Here is a 6,655-nt window from a genome sequence, read left to right as displayed (position 1 = left end):
TTAAAGGATTTTGGCAAGCTTCAGTGAGGACCACTGAGTTCATGAGGGGGTTATGAATTTCTCAGCTGATTGTGATGACATGAAACCACTTCCCAGAATGACACATTTCTGCTGACAAATATCTAATTCACATGTGTGTGTATATATTTCTCTGTCCATCTTTCGTTCATGCTCCCTGGGGGCCAGAAGTTTTAGCTGGTGAGAATGAGTCAAGGACAGCGACTGGCAAATGAGTCAGTTTTGTCAGAGACTGAAATGTCCTCCGAGAGCAGAGGCGTTAATAGATGAATAAAAATGTTCACACTTAAATTAAAATCACCTGGAGATACTGGGGTAATTTATATGTTGTTTCTGTGTGTGTAGCATGTGAAACTGGATTGGGCTTGGAGTTTTGTTAAGATCCCTGTCCACCTCCTCTAACAGTTTGAGTTGTCGTGTGTGTGCACGTGTGCACAAAGAGGTGTGTATTTTCCCCTCAAAGAGGCCCTGAACCTCTCTGTCTGTGTCAGCATGTGTGTGTTTTTGTGTTTGGTCTCAGCACATGCAAACATTTATGTGTAACCAAAGGAATGCAGCGGTGCCTCATCCAGAGGTCTGCTTTTCTGTCCATGTCAGGATTGAATGTGTGTGTGTGTGTGTGTGTGTGTGTGTGTGTGTGTGTGTGTGTGTGTTGGTTTTCAGTGAGGATGAATCTCAACTGAACCAGCTGTATCCTTAAAATTTCTGAAGTTCAGCACTGACAAAAGCTTTAACCTCTCCGACCTACTTGCCTTATATATGTCACTAAACAAACTTTCAGCCATATAACTGAAAGCATTACAACCTTGTGTCTGATAAGACTGAAATGGCAGAGTGAGGAGTCAAACTCAAGACACAAATAAGTTATAAAAAATCAAGCACACAGACTAAATACAGTGGGAGAGGGGAGACATTTAGACACAGGTGCAACACATTAGGGCAAGGCAAACAATCACAATCACATGAGGGACAGGAAGTGGGATCTGAAACACAAGGAAACGGTAAGTGACACCAAAATAAAACAGGAAATACTGCAACATTGAAGGAAAAACAGAAAACATGACCTAATGTGAGGCACTAGGCATAAAACTGTCGTACAAAACAAACATAGAGATTTATCTTTTCCAGTAACTGTCTTTGCATCAGGAAATGAAGTTGCAACTTAGGAAAATAAAACTTACATATTTGCAAAACAAACAAACTTGCATATTTGATTCTTCATGCCAAAAAAATTCGACCTCACAAGTTGGATTTGAAGGCAACATTATGTTTGAGGTGTTCTGTTCTATGATTTTAACAGATGCCTGGCAGCCAGTCATTAGTGTTTTTGGCGGTCATGGTATAAACGCAGATAAATTCTCACCGCCCAGTGTTACGCACACGTTCTTGTTGGCTTCAGGGAAATGTATGGAACTATCTGACAATCTAATCAGCCACAAGTTTCGCTGTTCAGCTCTCCTATGAAATAAAAGCAAGAAAACAGGTTCTACGTTATCATGACTACTGGAGTTTCACAGTTGTTTTTTTGATCAGACTATTATTTCTACATATTGAGTACTTTATAATAGTCTCCATCAAAGAAATCTTGCCTCTGGGAAAATTTCCCGGGATACTTACTGCACAGTTTCAAGTGCCGTGCAACATTAGGGACCAAACTCTGAGCTTATGCATTCCTGGCCCTGTGTGCTGGTTGCTGTCTGCAGCTGTGGGGCTGCTGGCTGGTTGATGAATGAACCAATAGCGTCCTGGCCAAGTGATGAATGGACCAATAGAGGATGATGGATCGCAGTGGAGGGAGCGGACAGGGAGCGGATGGTCTCGGGGAGGCCCAAAAAACATGAATGTAGCGGTGAGATGTTAAAATCAAGGGGAAGAGATGGAGGGAGAGGGGAAAGAGATAAAGAAAGATAGAAGAGACAGGCAGAGTGAGAGAGTGTGTGTGTGGTGATAAGTGGGGGAAAAAAGGAGTGAGAGTGGGAAAGAGAAATGTGACAAAGTGTTAGCAAGGTGAGGAGAGCTGACAGGGGGATGGACAATTTATGAGTAGGGAAAGAAGAGGACAGGGAGAGTGGAAAGAAACAAAGACAGAAAAGCAAAAAGAGGGAAAGAAAGAAGAATAGGAGTCCGCAGGCATGCTAGTTGACACACTGATCTTTACATATAATGTTAACCATGTCCACCATCTTAGTTTGGTGTGCTAGCATGCTAACATTTGCTAATTAGCACTGAATCTGATGTGAATGTCATTAGTTTCAGCCTATACAGTATCAAAGCGATTAGCAAAGTGACATTCAACCTGCGAGGGTCGTGAATGTGTGTCCTAATTTTAACTGAAAATCTGCTCAATACTTGAGACATTTCACTGAATGACACATGACACAATGTGAACCTCATGGTGGTGCCAGAGGAAAAATCAAATGATCTCCAAAGTCATTAGGATTCATCCTCTGGAAATCATGAATGTCTGAACAAAATTTGACACTAATCCATTGAATAGATGTTGAGATATTTAACAGGATGAGTAAAAACTTTGACCTGCTGGTGGTGCTGAGTAAAATGTCAATGGATCCCCAGAGTGAATGGGGAACCATTCCCTGGGGACTATCAATGTCTGTACAAAATGTCAAGGCAATGCATCCAACAGTTACTAAGATACCTGGATTGACTGACATTGCCATCTGTTGATATGCCAATAGCATGGCTAATAAAAATGAAGGAAGAAAGAAGAAAGGATGGAGTGATGATGGGATGATGCATTGAGCAGATTTCTGCATGCTTTAAAGAATAGGATGAAATAAAAACAGACACGTGTGCCTGGCAACCAAAATGAACCAAGGAAAAGCAATGAAAAAGTATGAGATACCCCTTTCTTGTTCTGACATCAAAACAGTGGTAAATGCAGGGCATATTTTCAGGTCTCTTGAAGATATATACACAAGTTTTCATGCGTATCAAAACTGTCCCATATGCAGCTCTCACCGGCAAGTCAGAACTGAGCCACAGGCATAATTTCTCCTGCCAAGGTGACTGATATCAGTAATAGCTACAGGGTGCAACTTCATGCCACAAAGAGCTTCATAACCTGCGGCAACTTGGCAGGGAACTTGTAAGGCAGTCATGCAGGTAGGGCTCCAAACATCTCTGTCAACAAGCATGACACTTCACAACAAAGGAAGACTGATTAAAGTTTTGGAGCATCTGCACACCTGTTCGTCCTCTGATATCAAAAAGAATCTCTTGTTTCTATTCACAAGCTGTACACTGTATATCCCTCAGAGTCTGAGAGCAGTGGAGCACAGAGGAAACTGAAAGGACTGTTGGTACACGTAGCTGAGTGATCTTCAGTGTTTGAAGTTAGTTGATGATGGAGAACATGTGGGTCGGTTTGTAGCTTCCTACCTTCAAGAAGAAAATAATACGAGAAAAAAAGTGTGCAGAGAGAGACAGAGGAAGGAGCAGGAAGAAGAATAAGAGGGTTAAAGGCAAACATGAGACACTGGCCTGAAGAGAGGGAAGTGAAAAACGATGGCATTACAGCTAAAAATTCATCAAAATGGATGATGGTAGTTCACCTAGCTCATTTATGGCCATCTGCACTGACACATAACAAAGGCAGTGTGGCATCTTTTACCTGAGTTGTAACAGCAGCAGCGGTTTAGTTACAGAGTCAGAAAGTAAAAGGAAAATACCACACAAATACAAGTAAAAGTCTCAAGTACAATTGCATGGTAAAAGAACATAAGTATTAGCAACAAAATGTGCTCAATGTATCAAAAGTAAAAGTACTCATTATGCTGAATGGCTCATGTCAGGTATATATTTTTGTATTATTGGATCGTTACCATTGATGCATTTACATGTAAACAGTTCTCATATTTATAAACTGCTCACAGGTTTTTCTCCAGATGTTAAATAAATGGAATGGAAAGTATAATATTTTCCTCTGAAATCTGGTGGAGTATAAGTATATAAAAGGAGAAAATGGAAATACTCTAGTACAAGTGACTCAGTATTTACATAAGCATGATATTTAGTTAGTTTCCACCACTTGTTTACATTAGAGCAGAGTTATTAGTTTGTATCCTCTGATCCATCTTGTGTAGACTGATTTCATACTTCTGCATCTTGTTCTTGGCAGCTGTCCTTGTAATAATTATTAGAAAGTTCGAATGACGTTTATTTTATTTTTTTTCCAGAGTTTTAAACATGAATACTGGTGTTATTGAAACCATTAGCCTGCTCTGCTTTTGTCTGTCTCTTCAAAATAATACTGAAAACAGGTGTGAAAAAAAAACACTGGTAAAGTTTCTGGTGAAGATCGGTACAGAAGCCTTTGCTGTGAGCACTCAATATAGTGCAAGGATCTTTTGCCTGCCTTCTGCCTTCTGCCTATACATTTTTTTTTTTTTTGCAATAATCAGTTGTTGTGTCTGTTCTAAGACATGTAAGTTGTTTTGTTTGTTTTTATCTGCTTTTATTTCGCACATCGATGTAGGCATAGATACTTGCCTTTATTATATTTCTCTGTTATTTCACAAAGGGTATAGCATTTAATTTTTAACATTTTTCCTACACTGTCTTGAATTCTGTTGCACTTTATGTAACAATCTGACGTGTCATTATCAAATTTACTAAATAGTACGGCCAGTCTGTTTCTGGTCTTTACTGGTGCAAACTTAATCTTTTCCTATGAATGTCAGATGATTGACAGGCAGGACGCTGGAAATAAGAAATAAAACAGAGACTTTGACAAAACCATCAATTTCTCTGTAATGGGCTATTTAGCAGCAAACGGCTCTGATATCTTCCTGTACATTGACTGTGTGCCAGGGATCATTTGGGAGAGAGGGGCAACCTGGACCATTAGTGGAGAAAAAAAAAGAAAGAAAAAAGAAAAACAAAACACCACTATTATCCAACTTCTCTCCGGGGTTGCCATGCTCCTGTCACTGTAATGAGATGAAAACAAACAGTAACTGTAGCCCTCTGTGAGTGTATGTGTATGTGTGTGTGCAAGAGTGTGCGCAGACATACTATATGCTTGTGTGTATCTGCAGTGCTTTCTTGTCTGATATCAATGGCGGTCACTTAGAGAGTGTGAGTCAGTGTGTTTACTGTTTTCACAGATGGAGCTCTGACACTGTCTGGATAACTGAGATAAATGACTCGCACTGTGGCTCAGCAGATTGGAAAAACAACAGTCAGTCACACACACGAACACATACGCACACACGGATATACTGTATGTGCTTGCGCATACTCATATATTCATCAATACAAACGAACACCCAGGCCCTACATGAATAAAGTTATTAACTGATCTTTTTGGGCGCCAAATAATTCCCATTTGGCACAGATACTAGATCAACATTCCCCTCAATAAAACAGTCTGTGTCTTGTTAGAAATGAAGCACTTTATCAACTGATATATTTTTGCTCCTAATCACAGCAGAGCACAAAACCGCAGGAAAGAGTAGCTACTCATTAGTGGGGAAACGTCAGCTGCCGATTGGCTCAATATGGCCGCCGGTTCAAGCCAATATAAGGAGAAGTCATCTGTAATCAATTAACAGCTGCAGTTACTCTCAGGAGGGTTTTGACATAAAGCAAAAGAGAGAGGCTAAAGCGAACACTATGTCAATACTATGTAATGAATTTTAAGCTACATTACAGTGCCATAAATGAGATTTTATGAAAAATGTGTCACTGGCTGTCGTCCATCACTCTCTCTATGAATGACTACCAAAGGTTAATGTTGTTTAGTGGAGGTCACCACAGCAGGTGGGTTACAATCTGCTGCCAATGGTCTGCAGTTGAATGTGGCCTGCTGCTCCTCCTCTTCCACTGAGTGTCCTTGATACTCCTAACAAATACTGCCCCCATGTGGACAAAAACACTCCAGCTGCTCTGAGTAAATTAGGGGCTGACTGTCACACCCAAAGGGAACCTGAACCAGACCCTCAACTTCTGTGTTCCTCATATACTGTCCTGTAAACAGACTCACTGTTAAATTTAATTTAAGAGAGGTAAGAGAGGTGCGCAATCAATCTCAAAATACAGCAGCCAAAAATAGCAGAATCTGTGCACAGTACAATCGCTCCCACAATATTTTTTATATTCACTGCTGTGAATAAAAGATTATTGTGGGGGGGGGGGGGGGGGGGTAAACTGAAGTTAAAAACCATGATTTGTGTTCTATTGATTTATTGTTCACCCTAATCTGATATAGAAAGTACACATATTTCCCTCCAGAAATATTGACAACTTAAACTGACTCACATTACATGCTCACTGATAACTGACATCTCAGCTGCTTTCATTGCCTACACTTTGAGCGACACATCAAAACCTTTCAGGTTTAAGGTAAAAAAAATAAAAATAATAATAAAATCTTCCACTCTTATTTCCACTGTTCATATCTTATCCAACTGCTTTCAGTGCTAATGTTTCAACTGAAACCTCAACTCAGCTCAATTCTGACAAAACTACCATTTCATCTGCCACTTCAGCTCCTCTCAGTATTTCAACTGCTTGTTTTCTTCAGTAAATTCAGCCTTTTCCAGTTATCTTTCATTTCCCCTTTTGAAATTCTCCTTTTATGCTGCTTAAATGTGCCTGAAATTCTGGCAGCTTGTAA

This window comes from Lates calcarifer, linkage group LG12 (genome assembly GCF_001640805.2).
Source record: "Lates calcarifer isolate ASB-BC8 linkage group LG12, TLL_Latcal_v3, whole genome shotgun sequence".
NCBI lineage: Eukaryota > Metazoa > Chordata > Actinopteri > Centropomidae > Lates > Lates calcarifer.
Note: the sequence above shows the minus strand (reverse complement) of the source record.